Raw genomic sequence first — 21,644 nt, forward strand, 5'->3', positions numbered from 1 at the left:
GATGGTAAAGCGTCTGCCTACAATGTGGGAGACCCAGGTTTGATCCCTGGGTTGGGAAGATCCCCTGGAGAAGGAAATGACAACCCACTCCAGTATTCTTGCCTGGAAAACCTTATGGATTTTCCTCCCATGGAGGAGCCTGGTAGGCTATAGTTCATGGGGTCACTAAGAGTCGGACCCGACTGAGCAACTTCACTTTCACTTTTCACTTTCAGTCAAGCTAAAGCTTGGTCAATTTTATCTTTAAAAAAAACTTTTAATTATGTTGATCTTTTTTTATTGTTCTTTCTAGTCTTCATTTCATTATGCTCCAATCTCTTTTTATTTCTTTCTTTCTGCTAATTTGGGGCTTGGTTTGTTCTTCTCTTTCTAGTTCCTTGAGGTATACAGTTTTCTGGAGGCGCACAGAGCTCATGGTTTGCCCAGAAAGGGGGATATGAATAAGAGGACAGGAGCTAGCATGAGCTAGGCTAAAAGTTTTTCTGAGTATTGTGAGGATAAGGACACCTAAAAATTTATTCTCCTTCCTTTCCCCTTGCCTTCTCAGCTCCCAGGTCGGAGGGGAGGGGGCTCCTAAGCAAGGAATAGCTGCCAGGTTTCTTCTATGATTCCCAGAGCTTTGGGCAGGCAGTGAGTGGGGCACGTGACTGCTTCCCCCAGCTCAGGGCCGCTTCTCTCTGCCTGTATCACTATGACAGATAGTGACACAGTTCCCTTGATCACATCATTCTCATCCACCACCACAAGTCTGTGAATCCCTGCTTCCACTAACCTGTTGAGAAAGGTCTCCAGAGTCTCATGCAGGTAGCACTTAAAGCTACATTTAAAGTAATATGATCGATTTTTCAGGGCTTTGACTACAGACCCATCTAGGTTGTGGTGGGTCTTTTATGCTGCCTGATGGATAGCATCAGTGAAGAAGGAAATGGTAACCCACTCTTGTGTTCTTGCCTGGGAAATCCCATGGACAGAGAAATCCCATGGCTACAGTCCAGAGGATCCCAAAGAGTCAGGCGTGACAGAAGTGACTTAGCACGGATAACATCAAACATGGAATAGATGTTCACCACACAACCTTCCTCATTCACTGGCAGATGGTGTACAAAGATGCCCAGAGCCATGTCGAAGGGGTCATAGTGCAGAACATAGCAATGTTGGCATAGAAGCTAGTCTTCTATTAGACATAGACATGAATTCTGGCTTAGGAACTCAGTGATAAACACTTTGAGAAACTTGAGAATGCACTTGTGGGTGAGGATGTACAAGACATTGCTTGATTCTGGGTCAATAACTGGCAGCCTGTGGATCTTGTTTTGAATTAATGAAAAGACAGCATCAAACAAGTTGGCATTAGGAGAAATGCAGACAAGTGGCTTAAAGAAGTCCTGTATATACACCTCCTTCCAAGTTTCTATCTTGTATTCTTCCAGCTCATAGCTCTGTACCAAGGCTGATTTATAGTAATACTGCAGAATATTGATGAAATTGGTGATAGCCCACATGCCCACAAGTCCTTGCTTTTTAGTATCCCAGAAAGAGGCAGCTTGTATACCTGCAGGAAGTAACAAATACAACCAAACTGGAGCTTGTGAGAATCAGGTCATAGCAGCCAGAAACTTTATAAAGGAAGGATATATGCTATTGATGGATTCTGGGGTCTCTCTCTATTGTAATTAATTGATTTTATTTATTTCTGGCATGCAGGATCTTTGTTGTGGCACATGGCATTTTTCGTTTGGTGTGAGGGCTCTTCCTTGTGGGATGTGGGCCTCTCTCCAGGTGTGGGGGAGTGGACTCCAGAATGCCTGGCCTCAGCAACTACCACGTGTGAGCTCTGTAGTTTGGGCATCTGGCCGTAGTTGCCCCACCACATGTGGGATCTTAGTTCCCGACCAGAGATTGAACCTGTACCCCCCCGTGTTGGAAGATGGATTCTTAACCACTGGACCCTCAGGGAAGTCCTGATTCTGGAGTCTCTTGAGGACATTCATTTTTCCAGAGTTGGAAACTCTCAAGAAGTGACCATCTCCATTGCAAGAGGCCCTGGCTGGGTTCATTTGCTCTAGAAACCTCATTTTCTTTTTTTTATTATAAAGGTATTTATTGCTTTCGGGCTTCCCTCATGGTTCAGATGGTGAAGAATCTGCCTGCAATGTGAGAGACCTAGGTTCGATCTCTGAGTTGGGAAGATCCCCTGGAAAAGGGAATGGCTACCCCCTCCAATATTCTTGCCTGGAGAATCCCATGGACAGAGGAGCCTGGCGGGCTACGTGCAGTTCATGGGATCACAAAAGACTCCGACACAACTTAGCGACTAAACAATTACAACAACAACAAAATAGATAGTGTATTTCCTGTGTTTCATGAAGTTAACTAGTTGCTATTATAGGTACAATAAGAATTAATCCTGTTTTCTGACCTCCTGAGAAAAATATTTTAAGGTAAGTGTTAGTCGTGTCCAACTCTTTCTGGAACCCATGGACTGTAGCCCACCAGGCGCCTCTGTCCAGGTAAGGAATTGCCTATTCATTGAGCACGACTCAATAACTGGAGTTGACTCTTGATAAACCAGGGAACAGTCAGGCACAGTGGGTAAATTATGTTCTGTCATCTTATAATTCTTAATAATTCAGCTGTCATTCTAGACTTTTTTGTGTCTTTGTCTGGAGAATGGAGAGAAATAAAATTTAGGCTGCTATTCCAGACAAGGTAAAAATCTGGAGTGTCGGGGGGAAGGAAAGGCTTCTAAAGGCAGCCTTCTAAAGGCTTCCTTCTAAAGCTTCTAAAGGAAAGGCTTCTAGAAGACTCTAAAATTGGGTGCTGCAGGGTGAATCAAAGTTTACGAAGGTGACACGGGGAGAAAGAGAGGGCATTCTAGACAGAAGGAACAACAGATCACAGATAGAAGACATCTTCAATGGGGATAGAGAGGCTGCGTGCATTTGTGAGGAGTTCAGGAAGGCAGATCGAAGGGGCATGGTGGGGGCCAGGTAACATGGTGTCCTTGAGTTAGACAAGCCTGGGACCAAACTCCTGCTTGGCCTCTAGTTAGCTCTGCAACCTTGAGCAAGTACCTCTGTAATATTCATAATTCCCTATCTGTAAATTCATAAGAACAAACCAGTACCTACCTCCTAGGGTTACTTACTGTGAGCTGGAAATAAGAGAGTCCATTTAAAATGCTTAAAATGACACTTGATCGTGAGTATCATTTAAGGGCTCGGTCAATAGAAGTGTGTGGTTGCTATTGTTCCTGTCATACTAGTAACAATGCGTGTGTGGGCATACACACTAATAACAATAGTTCTTTTATGTGAACCAAGGGACTAGATTATGAAATGGTTTAGAGACCATGTTTAAGAGTACAGGCTTTTTCTTTTAGGTCAATGTTTCTAAAATGTGGTCAATTAATCTATAAAATTAACAGTCCTCAAGCAGCTTCTGTGGCAAAAGCAACAAAAAGATACCTGTTCAAAAATTTTATGAATTTGAGATGAAAGAAAAATTATCAAATACCATTATGCTCTTAAAAAGGGTTCACACATAGAGATGGCTCAAATTGGACGGACCCTTAAGGTGTAGCTAAAATTATTAGGCTATAGTTTATTTTAGTTATATCATTGGAATATTATTGTTTATGTGTGTAAGGTTTGCATTTTTTTCTTGTTACTATTGTGTTGTGTTATGACTCTGATTAACAAAAATAGATTAATGACTGAAAAAGTGATTCATTGAAGTGTAAAAGCAATGATAAAAATAGTACAAAAACTACAATTCAGAATCATAATTAGTGAACAGGATTTCAGGATCTGTTGGAACAAGAGCATCTGTGAGCATGATAAATTCCCTCAAGCAGCTGAAAGGGAAAGTGTGAATGGGAAGGGTGGCTATGGATATCTAAAAACAGGACTTTATTGAACCAGGGGTTTATTCCCCTCCTGTCTCCAGGGTGCACTCTGTATTAGAAAACTCTGTCAGAATGCTTTGTGATGCTCTCAGAGGTTTCACATCACTTCTGAAACAGAATAACCTGGAGACTTCCCTGGTGGCCCAGTGGTTAAGATTCCTTTTTTTTAAAGCAGGGAGCACGGGTTTGATCCCAGGTCAGGGAACTAAGATCGCATATGCTATGCAGCACAACCAAAAAATAAGCAAATGAAAAAACAAAATAGAATAACCTTATAGGTCAACCTGGAGAAGGAAATGGCACCCCATTCCACTATTCTTGCTTGGAAAATTCCATGGACAGAGGAGCCTGGCAGGGCTACAGTCCGTGGGGTCACAAAGAATCGGACACAACTGAGCATGCTTGCGTATGGGTCAACCAGTAGTTTTTCCTGAACCAGGCACAAAATAGTATTTTCTGGTATGAAATTGATTTATTTTATTTCTAAATGCGAAGAGGCCAAAACAGTAGCATCCACAGATGCAAGCCATGCTAGGGCCAACATGTTTATAAAACTGGCCTCAAACTCAGGACAAATAAAGTGCTGGGAGAGGAAGCCAGAGCAGTCATGGGCAAACCTAACATCAGGACCGGATGCTGCATGGCACAAATGACACGCAGAGACGCGGGACTCTTCTTATTGTAACGACGACAGCCAGATCTTGTTTTCAGTTCAGTTCAGTCCCTCAGTCGTGTCCAACTCCTTGCGACCCCATGGACTGCAGCACGCCAGGCTTCCCTGTCCATCACCAACTCCCGGAGCCCACTCACACTCATGTCCATTAACTCGGTGATGCCGTCCAACCGTCTCATCCTCTGTCGTCCCCTTCTCCTCCTGCCTTCAATCTTTCCCAGCATCAGGGTCTTTTAAAAATTTTTTTAAATAGTTGAGTAATTTATTTTGTTTTACAGTTAAGTAAAACTATAAAACAAAACTATATTTTGTTTTTATTTGAGTAAAACCACAGAAAGGGAAAGATATACTCAACTGAATGCAGAGTTCCAGAGAATAGCAAGGAGAGATAAGAAGGCCTTCTTAAATGAACAACTCAAAGATATACAGGGAAGCAATAGAATGGGAAAGACTAGAGATCTCTTTAAGAAAATTTGAGATATCAAGGGAACATTTCATGCAAGAATGAGCACAGTAAAGGACAGAAATGATGAGGACCTAACAGAAGCAGAAGAGATTAAGAAGAGGTGGCAAGAATACACAGAAGAACTATACAGGAAAGATCTTAAGGACCCGAATAATCACGATGATGTGGTCACTTTCGTAGAGCCAGACATCCTGAAGTGTGAAGTCATATGGGCCTTAGGAAGCATCAATATGAACAAAGCTAGTGGAGGTGATGGAATTCCAGCTGAGCTATTTTAAATACTAAAAGATGATGCTGTTAAAGTGCTTCACTCAATATGTCAGCAAACTTGAAAACTCAGCAGTGGCCACAGGACTGGAAAAGGTCAGTTTTCATTCCAATCCCAAAGAAGAGCAGTGCCATAGAATGTTCAAACGAACATACAATTGTGCTCATTTTACATGCTAGCAAAGTTATGTTCAAAATCCTACAAGCCAGGCTTCAGCAGTACTTGAATCGAGAACTTCCAGTTGTATAAGCTGAGTTTAGAAAAGGCAGGGGAAGCAGAGGTCAAATTGCCAACATTTGTTGGATCATGGAGAAAGCAAGGGAATTCCAGAAAAACATCTACTTCTGCTTCATTGACTATGCTAAAGCCTTAGGCTGTGTGGATCACAGCGAACTATGGAAAATTCTTAAGGAGATGGGAATATCAGACCACTTTACTTGTCTCCTGTAAAACCTATATGTGGGTCAAGAAGCAACAGTTAGAATCAGACATGAAACAACTGACTGGTTCAAAATTGGGATAGGAGTACAACATGGCTGTATATTGTCACCCTGCTTATTTAACTTACATGCAGTGTGTGTGTGTGTGTGTATGTTAGTCACTCAGTCATGCAGAAATGCTGGGTTGGATGAATCACAGGCTGGAATCAAGATTGCCAGGAGAAATATCAACATCTCAAATGATGCAGATGATACCAATCTAATCGCGAAAAGTAAAGAGAAACTAAAGAGCCTCTTGTTGAGGGCAAAAGAGAAGAGTGAAAAAGGTGGCTCAAAACTCAGCATTACAAAAATTAAGATCATGCCATTCAATCCTATCACTTCATGGAAAATAGAAGGAAAAAAAAATGGAAGCAGTGGCAGATTTTCTTTTCTTGGGCTCTAAAATCACTGAGGATGGTGACTGCAGCCACGAAATTAAAAGATGCTTGCTCCTTGGAAGGAAAACTATGACAAACCTCGACAACGTCTTAAAAAGCAGAGATATCACTTTGCCTACAAAGGGCCATATAATCAGAGCTATGATTATTCTAGTAATCACGTATGGTTGTGAGAGTTGGACCATAAAGAAGGCTGAGCACCCAAAAATTGATGCTTTCGAATTTTGGTGCTGGAGACTCAAGAGTCCCCCTAGACTGCAAGGGAATCAAACAGGTCAATCCTAAAGGAAATCAACCCTGGATATTCATTGGAAGGACTGATGCTGAAGCTGAAGCTCCAATACTTTGGTCACCTGATGGGAAGAGTTGACTCATTGGAATAGACCCTGATGCTGGGAAAGACTGAAGGTGAAAGGAAAAGGGATGAGGATGAGATGGTTAGGTAGCATCACCAACTCAATGGACATGAGTTTGAGCAAACTCCAGGAGACAGTGGAGGACTGAGGAGTTCAGCATGCTACAGTCCATGGGGTTGGAAAGAGTCAGACATGACTTAATGACTGAATAGCAACAACAAGAAAACCACTAGTGGGAATAGAATAAACCAGCTCTTTGCATCTCTTTGGTACCTTTATGAAAGAGAAAGACATACCTTATAATTTTGAATTCTTATTATCAATTCATCTAATATTTTTGTGAGATATAATGCAGATTAGAAGTGTATTTGAGGTCATGCTGATGGAGGACCAGACATGTGTCCAGCAAAGAAAGGTTTGGCATGTCGGTATCTACTTTTTTAAAAAAGTATTTATTTGTTTATGTTTTGGCTGCCTCAGGTCTTGGCTGCCTCTCGTCTCAGAGGATGAGATGGTTGGATGGCATCACCAACTTGATGGACATGAGTTTGAGCAAGCTCCAGGAGTTGGTGATGGACAAGGAAGCCTGGCGTGCTGTAGTCCATGCGGTCACAAGGCATCAGACATGACTGAGTGACTGAACTGAACTGAACTAAACGGGTCTTAGTTGTGTCAGGCAGGCTCAGTAGTTGTGGCTTATCGGTTTAACTGACCATGGGGCATGTTGGATCCTACTTCCCCAACCATATTGGGACCCACGCCCCCTGCATTGGAAGGCAGAATCTTAACACTGGAGCACCAAGGAACTTCCCGTATCTATTGTTACAAAAATGTACAACCACTTCAAAACCTCATCAGTTAAATAGTAGGAATCTATTAATCTCATGAGTCTGTTAGCCATTGGAGTGGTTCTTCTCATCTCAGCTAGGCTTACCCTGGTGTCAGTGACAAGATGTGAGCAGGACCAGCGGTGTATATTGTGGAGCTCAGAGCAAAATGCCAGGCCCCTTATTTAGACATTATGAAGAATTTTAAAGTAATGCCAACAGAACATTAAACCAAGCATGGGGTCTTTCTTACCATCGGACCCTGTGTGACTGCAAAGGCCAAGAGCCGTGAAGCCAGACCTAGCTGTGGGTCATCGTGGAGGCAGCTCTGCTGCCCTCAGCTGGGTTCTTCCCTGTGTCTGAGTAGCAGTGTGACTAGTCTGGGTTAGCCTTGGCTGGACGGCGGGGGTAGCTATCCTCTGTCCATCTCATCCTTTAGCAGGCTGGCCCAAGTGTGTGCATGTGGCAGAGGGACAGGGGGAAGGACAAGCAAGCCCAAACACGCTGGCACTTCTCAGGCCTCCGCTTTGTCACATTTGCTACCATCCCACTGGGTCACCGGTGGGCTTCCCAGGGGGCACTAGTGGTAAAGAAATCACCTGTCCATGAGAGATTCAGGTTCGATCCCTGGGTTGGGAAGATCCCTGGAGGAGGGCACAGTAACCTACTCAGGTATTCTTGTCTGGGGAATCCCATGGATGGAGAAGCCTGGTAGGCTACAGTCCATAGGGCTGCACAGAGTCGACATGACTGGAGCAACTTAGCAAGCACACCGCATGCACACATGCATGCACATTGGGTCCCAGCAACTCCTATGGCCAACCCAGAAGTAGAGTGGAAGGATGCTACCACACTATGACAAAGGGGTGAAGAATTAGGGCCACTTTTGCCTTGTACCTCCCTCGACTACTCAAAACTAGCTCTACCCTGGTGCTAAAATTGCACACTGTTTTATTTACTAAGAACAGTTAAGAATGGTGATCTTCACAAAGTGGAGAAGAAGGAACGAAAATTGTTAGCCCCATCAAATCTCTATGATGGAGCATATGTCTTTCCCATGTGTCTTGCAAAGAAATGGGTGGCATGGACCAAAAGTGTTTTTCTACCCTAAAGTGTGCTGGCTATCCAGGGGGAATGTACTCATGTGAAAAACTAAAACAAGGGAGGAGAGAAAATTTCTTTATAACACTAATAATGCCAGGAAAAACCAGAGACCAGAAATCATCCTTGTTGTCCTTACCAGGGTTGTGAGGAAATGTTATCTCAAAGGTTTCCAGTGGGTGTCAACGTGCCATGGGCAGCAGGTTGAAAATCTCAAACCTCTCATTTCAACCTCATCAGATATTCAGTGCCGAAGATAACACACCAGGAAATTGAACTGTGATGCAAGAGGCTTTGTCAGCCAGCACTGAGTCTTCCCTAACACTTGATTTTTGTCCATTTTCTGGAGAAAGACATCAGTGACATTGGGCATATTTAAAAACCATTCAATGTGCCAGAAAACATGGAGAAATTCTTTCCTGAGCTGAATGAAAACAGAAAACTTTAGAAATTCATTTGCAACTATCATCCAAGTTAAAACATCCAAGGACTTCCCTGGTGGTCCACTGGTTGAGAATCTGCCTGCCAATGCAGGGGACATGGGTTCGATCCCTGGTCAGAGAAGATACCACATACCACAGGGCAACTAGGCTGGTGCCCCATAACTAATGAGCTCGAGTTCTAGAGCCCACATGCTACAACTACTAAAACCTGCACACCTAGAGTCCATGCTCCCCAACAAGAAAAGCCATGGTGATGGGAAGGCCGTGCGCGGCAACTAAAGAGTCCCCTCCTCCCCACAACGAGAGAAAGCCCATGAGCAGCAAAGAAGACCCAGCACAGCATAAATAATAAATATTTTAAAAAATCCAGCCATACAGCCTTTGACTTAACTGCTTGTAAAATTGGCCTTCAATGAGAGACTTCACCGCTGTTTCTAGGTATATATCCCCATCAAAATATACACAACACAGTGTGTAGGGCCACCGAGCATTTGCTGCCCATTATTCTTAGTCATGGGCTTCCCAGGTGGCACTAGTGGTAAAGAATCTGCCTGCCAATGCAGGAGATGCGGGTTCCGTCCCTGGGTCGGGAAGATCCCCTGCAGTAGGAAGTGGCAATCCACTCCAGTATTCTTGCCTGGGAAATCCCATGGCCAGAGGAGCCTGGCAGGTCTCAAAGATTTGAACATGACTGAGTGATTGAGAATGCATGTATTTGTAATTTTGCTTTCTAATTTAGCAGATAAATGGAATCTGTCATTAATCCAGATATACATATACATGTGTATATTACATATTCTAAAGATTGATGGCAAATAATAGTATCCTTTTTGCTGATTTGTCGTTCCTCACCATTCTGCCTTTGCTATTTCAACTTTCTATCCAAACTCTGGATCTGAGTATATTTGAATACTTCTTTTTAGTAAGCCTGGTATATGGCACTATCTAAACTCTTGCTTCCTGTTATCCAAAATTCAGGTACCAAGTGTGTGTATCCCTTGCTATATGAACTTGATTTCCAAACCCAAGGTCAGAAGATAAATAGGTTTGATAACAAGGGATACTTGAATACTATGAATCTTAAGTTATATATTAATTTTATTATTTAAACTTTTTGTGACTGTTTACCTAAAATTAGAGGTTTTCATATGCTCCAGGCAGCTAATAAGTGGTTATTAAACACTGAAAATTTAAGAAACACTCCTTTCCTTTAGGGAATGGGAAGGGGTGGGGATCATTGAAAGAAATTTTAAATAAATGGGAAAATATAATCAGATCTGCATTTTCAGATTATTCAGTAAGATAGTGTTGAGTTTGGAAGATGGCACATAAAATTCCATACTGGGGACTTCCCTGATGGCCCAGTGGTTAGGAATCCACCTGCCAATGCAGAGGACACGGGTTTGATCCCTGGTCCAGGAAGATCCAACATGCTATGGAGCACCTAAGCTTGGGCACCACAGTTACTAAGCTTGCATGCCACAACTACTAAAGCCTAAGCTTTAGTATGTATGCGTAGAACCTGAGCTCCTCAACAAGAGAAGCCACGGCAATGAGAAGTCTGTGCACTGCACCTAGAGAGTACCCCTGCTCACTACAACTAGAGAAAGCGCCACACGCAGGAACAAAGACCAGCCATAAATTCATTAATCAAAATAAGTAAACAAATGGAGGTACCTGTGTTCCCAAAAAACTACTGAAAAAAAAAAACTTGATACTGGCAGACTTTATTCTTTCTACAAATACTCAGGTACCTACTGAACAGAGCTTGTATTGGAGGATACAGGAATGGGAAGATTGCAATAGGGGTCTATTGTCCTGAGTCCAGCCTCGTGGAAGTGACCACTATTCACACAAATTACCCAACAATTAAGTCACAATTGTGTTAAGTCCTGATGACGAATCAGGAGTGGCTCAGAGAGGTGGCGTGGAGATGGAAACCGTTCTTAGAGAAAGATGAGACCTGAAGGTGAGAGAGGAAGGAGATGAAAGATGATTCCAGTTTTCTGGTTTAGAGCCTGAGGTTATTGACAGAAAAAGGAGGGTGGATTTAAGAGGAAGTGATTTGCCCTCTTTTGATAATTAAGTGATGTGCTGTGCTGAGTCACTCAGTCGTGTCCTTCTCTTCTCGACCTATAGCCCACCAGGCTCCTCTGTCCTTGGGGATTTTCCAGGCAAGAATACTGGAGTGGGTTGTCATGCCCTCCTCCAGGGGATCTTCCCAACCCAGGGATCAAACTCAGGTCTCCCACATTGCAGGAGAATTCTTTACCATCTGTGCCACTAAGTGATAGACATGATGAATTTGAACTGCCTCTGAGATATGCAGGATAGTTGTCTAGAAGGCAGGTGTGCACTTAAATGTGGAGAGAGAAATCTGAGCTGCAGGTACATATTTGGGGATGGACTGGTAGCTATGGAGATGGACTCAGCTTGTCCACTATCCTTAATAGCTTCTCCTCTGGCCTCAGTCAAGGCTATAGACAACTGTTTCTGCAGGGCAAGGTATTTTTTTTCAACCAGCTTCCATCTCTTAACTTCCACTTTGAACCTCCCTACTTTGGTTTAGCCTTTATAGTTTTCTCCTGCCTTGAATCTATATATTTCCATTATGAATTTTTTTTTTTCTTTTTGGTTGCTCAACTTCCATTCACTCTACTTCTGCTAACGGCTTCTGGGCTTTACTTGAGGCTTCACCTTCCCCCACCACTCTAATCCTATGTAGTTCTGGTAATACTGATTCCACCCTGATTTTGGGGCAGGAGAATCTATACCTGTGATAGAGGCCTGGCTAACCAAAGTGTCCTGGTGATAGTGATTACCTCAGGGTTGATCGCGTGATCAGAGTAGGAAAATAAAAAAGAGATGCCATGAAAGCTTTGCTGAGACTTCTGGCATAAAGTCAGGGGTTCTTTCCCTCTTAATGTAAACAAAAAAGGACATAACGGTAACATTTCTACAATAGTCTTGTAGCCACAAGGCTTTTGAGAACAGAGTGAATACTGTGAGAGAAGCGTGAGAATGAAGAAAATGGATCTTGGTGATCTTGTTGAATTTTACTTAGGGAATTTACTTTTACTTAGGGAATTTAACCCATTGACATTGATTGTGATTACTGTTTCCTCCTGTTGAATTTCTTTATTTTTATTCATTTAATACAGTGGTTCTCAGATACATAAGTCTGACCCCATCCCACAGATGCTAATTCATTTGGTCTGGGGTGTGCTCTGGCTGTATTTTTTTAATTAATTTGTATTCGCCTATAGTTGCATTACAACGTTGAGTTAGTTTATACTGTCCAGCAAAGTATATCAGCCGTACATGTACCTATCTCTCTCTTTTTTTCTTTCTTTCCCGTTTAGGTCACTAGAGAGCTTTGAGTAGAGTTCCCTGTGCTATATAGTAGGTTCTCACTGGTTATCTCTTTTATACACAGTATCAGTAGTGTATATACAGCAATCCCAGTCTCCCAATTCATCTCACGGCCCCTTCCCCCTTGGTATCCACATGTTTGTTCTCTATGTCTGTGTCTCTATTTCTGCTTTGCAAATAAGATCATCTGTACCATTTTTCTAGATTCCACATGTATGTATTAATATGCGATATGTTTTTCTCTGACTTATTTCATTCTGTATGGCAGTCTCTAGGTCCATCCACATCTCTACAAATGACCCAATTTCATTCCTTTTTATGGCTGAGGAATATTCTATTATGCACATGGCCCACATCTTCTTTATCCATTCCTCTGTTGATGGCCATTTAGTGGCCTTTGGTATTTTAAAAACTTCCCCAAGTTGTATATGCAGCCAGGTTTGAGAATTCCACATCTAGCAGTCACTCTTGATTTTTTTAAATGTTTTATTATAAAATACCACATGTACAGAAAAATAAGACACTCAGGGAAAAAACATAAAGCAAGCAAAACTCAACTTTACCTCGAGAAATGAAATATTACTGGTACCCCAGAGCCTCCTGCATGCCCCATTTCAGTTCATCTTAAATCTCCTGCCAGATATCTTCTATCAATACCTAGGCTTACTCTATGTCTTCAGCATCCCTGGAGCAATTCAAGCCATAACCTGCTTTCAAACCCCTTCCTGCCCACACTCCAATGTTGAATGAAGTCTTATGAAATTGTAGTTCCAGGTCTTAATTTTTCTCACAGTATACATGTCTACATTTATTTAGATACAGTCATAAGTTTTCCTAGTGTTTTTTTTTTTTTTTTTAATTTGGCTGTGCTACATGGCATGTGGAATCTAGTTCCTTGACCAGGGATCGAACCCATGCCCCCTGCATTAGAAGGTGAAGTCTTAACCATTGAACTGCCAGGGAAGTCCTCAGTGTATTTAGACACCATGTTTCTTGTATCCACCACTTCTTTGCCTAGAATTTGCAGTGTTGGAAGCTGGAGCACTGTTAGTCCGAATGAGAACCTCTGTCCTTATTCCAGGAGCCGGTTTCTGAGATTTTAAGGGATGGGGTAACTGTACTGCCTGATTAGGTGGTACATTTATATTCTAAGAAGACAGGTATTCTCTCCTTCTTGGTAGGTACTGTGTATTCTTGGGGGCACTCCCTGCCTTCTTCTGCGGCTCCTGGAATTATTCAGAAGTGTTTATCTTGGAGAGCTGGCTAGATAGCTGTGACAGGGCCGGGCCCCAGAGACAACCTTTCCTCTTCCTCTCTGACCTCGGTCCCTATCGTTTTAGAAGCCCTTTAAGAAGGGCTCTGCTTCCCCATCCAGGCCAGCCCTTAAGTTCAGAGCCTTCTCTAGAAAAGTTATTCATGCCTTTGTTCAGAAAGTGGTCCTGGGGTCTTTATCCTGGGAACTTTCTCTGCCTGGAGCTGTCGACTAGAGGGCAGTGTCTGACCCAGCCAGGCCAAACGCAGCCTGGTACTTAATTACCTTAACAACCGTCCAGGGGAACCTCTCTCTCTTCATATGTGTTTATTCTAATCTTGGATTTCCCCCTGGCTTCCTTGGAAAGAGCTGCTTTTCCTCAGCAGAGTTTAGCGTCAAGTTTTCTCTACCCTAGTCTTGCCCTTGATTGGAAACTTTATAGAGTCTATCTTACAGGAATTCTTTATCATTTCTTTCTTTCTTTTTAAAAAATATTTATTTGACTGCTCCAGGTCTTATTTGCAGCATAGGGGATCTTTAGTTGTGGCATGCAAACTCTTAATTACAGCATGTGGGATCTAGTTCCCCGACCAAGGATCAAACCCAGGCTCCTGCATTGGGAATGTGGAGTCTTAGCCACTGGACCACCAGGGAAGTCCCTTCTTCATCATTTCTGATTTAATAATAGGACTCTTTCTTGTTTTTTGGCAATTATATATGCAGAAAATTTGCCAGACTATATAAATATTTTATACATAAATAATACATATTAAGTATACATAATTTTGTATATATGTGAATAATTTTGTATATATCAATAATATTTTTTCTGTCATTTTAGTGGAATTTGGGAGCACAGGAAGTAGATATCTATGCTGAGAAAATAAAATAGTGAGACAGGCATAAGATGGCATCTTATAGGGAGTAGCTACATATTTAGCATCTACATTTGGGCCTTAATGCATACAGGAGTATACTACAGTTACTTATATTTTTTTGGGAGGGGGGGCTGTGCTAGATCTTCCTTGCTACATGCAGACTTTCTCTAGTTGTAGCAAGTAGGGGCTACTCTTTGTCGGGGTGTTCGGGCTTCTCTTTGCAGTGACTTCTCTTGTTGCAGAGCACAGGCTCTAGGCACACAGGCTCGGTATTGTGGCATCAAGCTTAGTTGCTCTATGGCATGTGGATTCTTCCTGGAGCTGAGATGACACCCATGTCCACTGTAGTGGCAGATGGATTCTTAACCACTGCACCGCCAGGGAAGTCCAGTTACTTCTATTTTAACTAATGCTCAGCTTGCTAAGGGCTTCCCTCGTGGCTCAGTTTGGTGAAGAATCCGCCTGCAATGTGGGAGACCTGGGTTCCATCCCGGGTTGGGATGATCCCCTGGAGAAAAGAATGGCTACCCACTCCAGTATTCTGGCCTGGAGAATTCTGTGGACTGTATAGTACATGGGGTTGCAAAGAGGTGGACCTGACTAAGTGACTTTCACTTTCACAACTTGCTAAATTTGTAAATCCAAAAACCGAATTTTCCCTAAGCCTTTAACATATGACTCACAGATAATATTGTTGTATTTATAAGTCTAGCTGTATCTTATCTAAAGTTAATGACTAATTTTCATTTGTTCTTATATCAATGCTAAATTAGCATGTAAATTTGACATAGTAAATTTTCCTAAATATTTAACATCATTTGCAAACTTGATTAATAACATTTCCGTAGCTTTGGCATTTTAACCACAATTACAGATTTGATTCTCTTCAGTGCTTCAAACGTCTGACAAGGCAGACTTATAAATGGAATAAATGAGATTGCTAAGCACTGAAACACTGTTTACAGACCTAATAAATCTGAAGTTATTTACTAATCCAGAAGTTTTTTAACATTCAGTTTTAGTCTGAGTCAATCAAATTCTCTTAAATATTTTTAATTAAAGTCACAAATCTTCTTAAATCACTCAAATTCTCTTAACCCAACATTCTGCCTGCTTCACCTGTTTGTAGCCTGGCAACTGAAGGCAGCAGAGGAAAAACATGCACGATTAAGCTTATTGGTTTTGCTTTAAATTTATGTCCACAAATCTCCAGTAAGTCCCTGGTACTGCTTCTAATATTGTTTCCCCAATATATTTACTCTCCTGTATTCCCAAGTAGCTTTTTTTTTAAAAAAGGGCAGGATGGTTATTTATTAGCCTTTTTCACCTTTTAAAAATTATTTCTTTATTATTTATTTTTTCAGCTGCACCGTGTGGCTTGTGGGAGCTCAGTTCTCCAACCAAGGTCTGAACCCCAGCAGTGAAAGCCTAGAATCCTAACCGCTAGGCTACTAGGGAATTCCCTGAAACTAATATTATTTTTAATTATGGCAAAATACATATAACATAAAATTGACCATCTTAACCACCTTTTCAAGTGTCTCAGATAACTTTTCACAATTTGTCTCTCACTACTCTCAGTGGATGATCTCATTCACTCTGTAATTGTAAATATTGGGAGCAATTAGAAAAGAATGATTTTGTTTTCTTCCCACTGCCAGATTTGCCAGCTTGCCTACATCTGTGCCCTTTTAAGCTGCTCTCCCTCGTCTAATAGTGGAAGAACTGTTTGTGCCAACCTCTCCACCAAGCCTTGGATCCCGTCCCCCTCACCTGCTCAAGGACTCCGCACCCAACATTATCCCCATCCTGTCCTCTTCGTCAGCTTTTCCTTCTACTCATCCTTTCCATCAGCAAGCCAGAGTGCTGTCTTTAAAAACACAAAGACTGAGTTTTCTTTGGCTTTTCCTTTCCTTCCAGCTGCTACCCCATTATGGGAAAAGTTCCTTCAAAGGCCTGTCCACACTGTTTTCTCACCACTTTACTCCATATTCTCCATTCCATTTGTGTGTGCCCAGTCACGCCTGGTTCTTTGCAACCCCATGGACTGTAGCCCGCCAGGCTCCTCTGTCCATGGGATTCTCCAGGCAAGAATACTGGAGTGGGGTGCCATTCCCTTCTCCAGGGGATCTGCCTGACCCCGGAATTGAATTCTCATCTCTTGCATCTCTTGTATTGACAGGCAGGGTTCTTTACCACTGACGCCACCTGGGAAGCCCCCATTCTCTTTTTAACCTACTCCAATACTGCCCCCAAGCCCCATGCTTTATAGCAGTGGTCCCCAACTCTTTTGGCACCAGAGACTGGTTTTGTGGAAGACAGTTTTTTCACAGACGGGGGTGGGGGATGGTTTCAGGATGATTCAAGTGCATCACATTTATTGTGTACTTTATTTCTATTATTAGTACATTGCGATATGTAATGAGATAATTATACACCGCATCATAATGCAGAATCCATGGGACCCCTGGGCTTGTTTTCCTGCAACTAGACGGTCCCTTCTGGGGGAGATGAGAGACAGCGACACCCAAAGTGTGTTGCTTATGTCCAGTCTGCTCTATAATTTTGTTTTGGTTTTTGTCACTGCGGAACACCCTGCTTCACAAAGATAGGATGTTGAACACAGAAGTGGGTTTTTCAGTGCTTTTATGGCATCTCAGGATATTCTGCCTTGACTTTAATCTAGAATGTGTGGAGATTTGAAGTTGTCTCAGACACGCTTTTCAGGCCACCATCATTTGCCATCTCAAGCAGTTGATCCTCTTCTAGCATGGACAAAGTTGATTCACCTGGCTTATTCACAAATGGGTCTCAGATCCATTCCTTCTCACTGCAGGGATTTTATGCGGTTCTGAAGTCATGCTCAAATTCTTTTGAAAAATGAGATAGGTGATCCGACAGGAGGTGAGCTCAGGCAGTGATACGAGCAATGGGGAGCAGCTGTAAATACAGATGAAACCTGGCTCTCTTGCCCGCCACTCACCTGTGCGGCCTGGCTCCTAACAGGCCACGGACTGGTACCTGTTGGGGACCCCTATTTTAGAGGACCCTGCTCAGACCCCCCTCTGGCTTTGCCCCTCCCCACAAGGGAAACACAAACCCCTGGATTTGCCCCCTTCCTAGACCTCACTCAGGATGCCTACGACCCTGTCTCAGTGGTCCCACACCAATTCCCAGGGCCTGTGAGGGGCTGTTCCCCAAACCCAAGGGATGCAGTGTGTGCTTCTCTGTGCCTCAGAGGTGGCTACTGGCAGGAGAGGAGGGCTGGGGAAGCAAGTGTAGGTAAAACTGGACATTCAGTCTGAAGGGAGGGGAGGAAAAGGGGAAGGGGAGCAGGTCAGGGGCCAAGTTCTCTTTGTGCCAGTTCATTCTGATAAGGAACTCAAGGAGGTGGAGAATTCTAAGTCTGAACCTTGCCTGCCAATATATAATGAATATAATAATATTTTATTTAGCAGTTTGTTCCATTGATATTATTTAAATATTTAGATCTGTGATGTGTAGGCCTCCACATGTGCTTTTGGCCCCATGAATGCCCACTCCGGTCAGCCCCATGGAAGCTCTCTAGTGAAGGTCACTGATGACCTGCAGTTTGCCAGCCCAGTGGCCTCGTCTTCCTCAACCTCGCTGCAGCTTCTGACACAATGATTCACTGTCTCCTTGGTCTGCCTCCTGTTCCCTCTCTATCCGTTCATCTGTTCCTCCTCCTCTTCCCACTTACCCTAAATATGCCCCAGAGTTCAACATCACTCCACTTACTTAAATCCTTTCCTTTGTTACCTGAGGTCTTGTGTCTGTAAATACCAGCTGCTGCTGCTGAGTCACTTCAGTTGTGTCTGACTCTGTGCGACCCCATAGTCGGCAGCCCACCAGGCTCCGCCATCCCTGGGATTCTCCAGGCAAGAACACTGGAGTGGGTTGCCATTTCCCTCTCCAATGCACGCTTGCATGCTAAATCGCTTTAGTCGTGTCTGACTCTGTGCGATGCCAGGGACAGCAGCTCGCCTGGCTCCTCTGTCCACGGAATTCTCCAGGCAAGAATACTGGAGCGGGTTGCCATTTCCCTCTCTGTTAAATACCAGCTACAGCCTTAGAATGCACTCCATCTCCCTGCTGATCACCTCCACTTGGGTATCTAAGAGGGACTCCACAGTTTACATATCCAAATTAGAATTCTTGATTTCCCTTACCAAACCTGTCCCCTCTTACCCCAATCCCTCCGATATCTTTCCATCATCCACCTAGATATTTAATCCAAAGTGCTAGATGTTTTTCCTAATTTCTCATTACCTGACATCCCACACCCAATCAACCCATATGGAAGATATTTGGCTCTATCGTTGTAACCTAACTTCAAACTATTCACTTCTCTTCAATTACACTGCTACCATCCTTTTCCAAGACAGTATCATCTTTCACCTTTAAGGGGCCTCTCAACTGGCTGGCCTGCCCCCATGTGTACCCCTCCTCATTACAGACTATGAATTCTTTTCGTTTTGTTTGTTTGTTTGCTGTTGGCCAAACCTCATGGGCTTGTGGGATCTTAGTTTCCTGACCAGGGATTGAACTTGGACCCCTGGCAGTGAAAGCACTGAGTCCTAACCACTGGACCACCAGGGAATTCCCGACAGACTATGAATTCTTACAGTAGCCCCAATGGGCTTTTAAAGATCATGCACCAGACCACATGATTTCCTTGTTCAAACCCTCACCCCAAATTCCCTTCATGTTAAAAATAAAACCCAAGGACTTCACTGGTGGTCCAGTGGTTAAGAATCCTCCTCCCAATGCAGGGAAAATGGGTTTGATCCTTGGTCAGGGAAGCTCAGTTGGTAAAGAATCTGCATGCAATGCAGGAAACCCCAGTTCAATTCCTGGGTCGGGAAGATCCACTGGAGAAGGGATAGGCTACCTACTGCAGTATTCTTGGGCTTCTCTTGTGCCTCAGCTGGTAAAGAATCTGTCTGCAATTCGGGAGACCTGGCTTTGATCCCTGGGTTGGGAAGATCCCCTGGAGAAGGGAAAGGCTACCCACTCCCGTATTCTGGCCTGGAGAATTCCATGGTCTGTATAGTCCATGGGGTCACAAAGAGTGACTCAGACACGACTGAGCGACTTTCACTTTCAGGGAACTAAGATTCCACATGCCATGGAGCAATTAAGCCCGCATGCTTTGGAGACCACTCACCACAGCTAGAGTCCATATGCCTCAATGAAAGACCCTGCATGCTGCAACTAAGACCCAATGCAGTCAAGTAAATTAAAAAAAAAAGAAAGAAAATCCAGACTCCTTCCCCATGGTCTTCAAGACCCTACATGACCTGGCATCTACTTTGCTTTCAGTCTCCCCTCTCCATCGCTCACTCTGTTCCACCCGCCGTGCTGCCTTGCAGAGTCTGGAACACACCGAGCTCATTTCTGTTCCTGAAACGACGCTCTGTTTGCTGTGTGTGGTGCTTGGCTTCTTCGTGGCTTGCTCCTTCATACGTTTTAGATCTCAGTTCAGATACCTCCTCAGAGAAGTCTGCAAACTATACTCCCTTTCATGTCTATCACCTTAACTGTATTTACCTTCTGCAGAGTATTATCAATTACTTTTTAAAAATTGAAGTATAGTTGATTTACAACATTATACTAGTTTTAGGTTTACCACATAGTGATTTGGTATTTTTGTAGATTATAGTCTATTAAAAGCTGTTACAGGATAATGACTATAATTCCCTGTAGTATACCATATATCCTTGTTGCTTATCTATTTTATATATAGTAATTTGTGTCTGTTAATTCCATACCCCTAACTTGTCCCTCCTCTGCTTCCCTCTTTCCTTTGGTAACCACTAGTTTATTTTCTATATTTGTGATTCTGTTTCGGTTTTGCACATGCATTCATTTGTATTATTTTATAGATTTCATATACATGCGATATACTGCATTTGTCTTTCTTTATCTGACTTATTTCACTAAGCATGATATTCTCTAAGTCCATCCACATTGCTTGCTGCAAATGGCGGGATTTCATTCTTTTAATGGCTGAATAATATTCCATTGTGTGTGTGTGTGACATCTTTATTTATTCATCTGCTGTGGGCACTTGAATTGCTTCCCCGTCTTGGCTATTATAAGTAGTGCTGCTACTACATTGGAGTGCATGTATCTTTTTAAATTAGCGTTTTTGTCTTTTTCTGGATATATACCCAGGAATGAAATTGCTGAGTCACATGGTAGTTCCAAGTTTTGAGAAAACGTCCATACTGTTTTCCATGGTGGTTGCACCAATTTACATTCCCACCAACAGTGTACCAGGGCACCCTCTTCTCTATAACCTCTCCAACATTTAGTCTGTGTAGACATTTTTTTAATTTGTAGACTTTTTGATGACAGCCATTCTGACAGATGTAAGGTGATATCTCATTATTGTTTCAATTGGCATTTCTCTAACAATTAGTGATGTTGAGCATCTTTTCATGTGCTCATTAGCCATCTGTATGTCTTCTTTGGAAAAATATCTATTCAGGTCTTTTGCCCACTTTTTGATTGTGTTTTTTTTTTTTTAATGTTGAATTGTATGAGCTGTTTATATATTATGGATATTAACTCTTTGTTGGTCACATCATTTGCAAATATTTTCTCCTATTCTGTGGATTGTTTTTTTCATTTTGTTGATGATTTTCTTTGCTGTGCAAAAGATTTTAAGTTTAATTATGTGCCATTTGTTTAATTTTGCTTTTGGTTTGCCCAAGGAGACAGATCCAAAAAAATATTGCTATGATTTATGTCAAAGACTGTTCTGCCTGTATTCTCTTCTAGAAGTTTTATGGTTTCAGGTCTTACATTTAGGCCTTTTTTTTTTTTTAGTTATTGTTGTTTTAAATTTTTTTTATTTTTTAAATTATGAAAGTATAATGGTAAAGAATCTGCCTACAATGCAGGAGACCCAGGTTCGATCCTTGGGTCAGGAAGATCCCCTAGAGAAAGGAATGGCAACCCAATCCAGTATTATTGCCTAGAGAATTCCATGGACAGGAGAGCCTGGCAGGCTGCAGATCATGGGGTCACAAAAAGTCAGACACAGCTGAACAGCTAACACTTTCAATAACACATTTACAGAAGTCTTGGAAAATATCGAACAAGGTTACATATAGTTCCACTGTGTATCACAAATATTTTTTACGTAGATAAATCAAGATTTCTAGTTGGAGTTTCCATATCAAACACTCAGAA

General features: G+C 42.5%; 1 pseudogene; it reads right to left on the bottom strand.

The window, feature by feature from the left end:
* Positions 1-573: 573 nt before the first annotated feature.
* Positions 574-19,908, bottom strand: LOC122433546 (annotated as a pseudogene).
* Between the last annotated feature and the right edge of the window lie 1,736 nt (positions 19,909-21,644).

This window comes from Cervus canadensis, chromosome 32 (genome assembly GCF_019320065.1).
Source record: "Cervus canadensis isolate Bull #8, Minnesota chromosome 32, ASM1932006v1, whole genome shotgun sequence".
Lineage (NCBI taxonomy): Eukaryota > Metazoa > Chordata > Mammalia > Artiodactyla > Cervidae > Cervus > Cervus canadensis.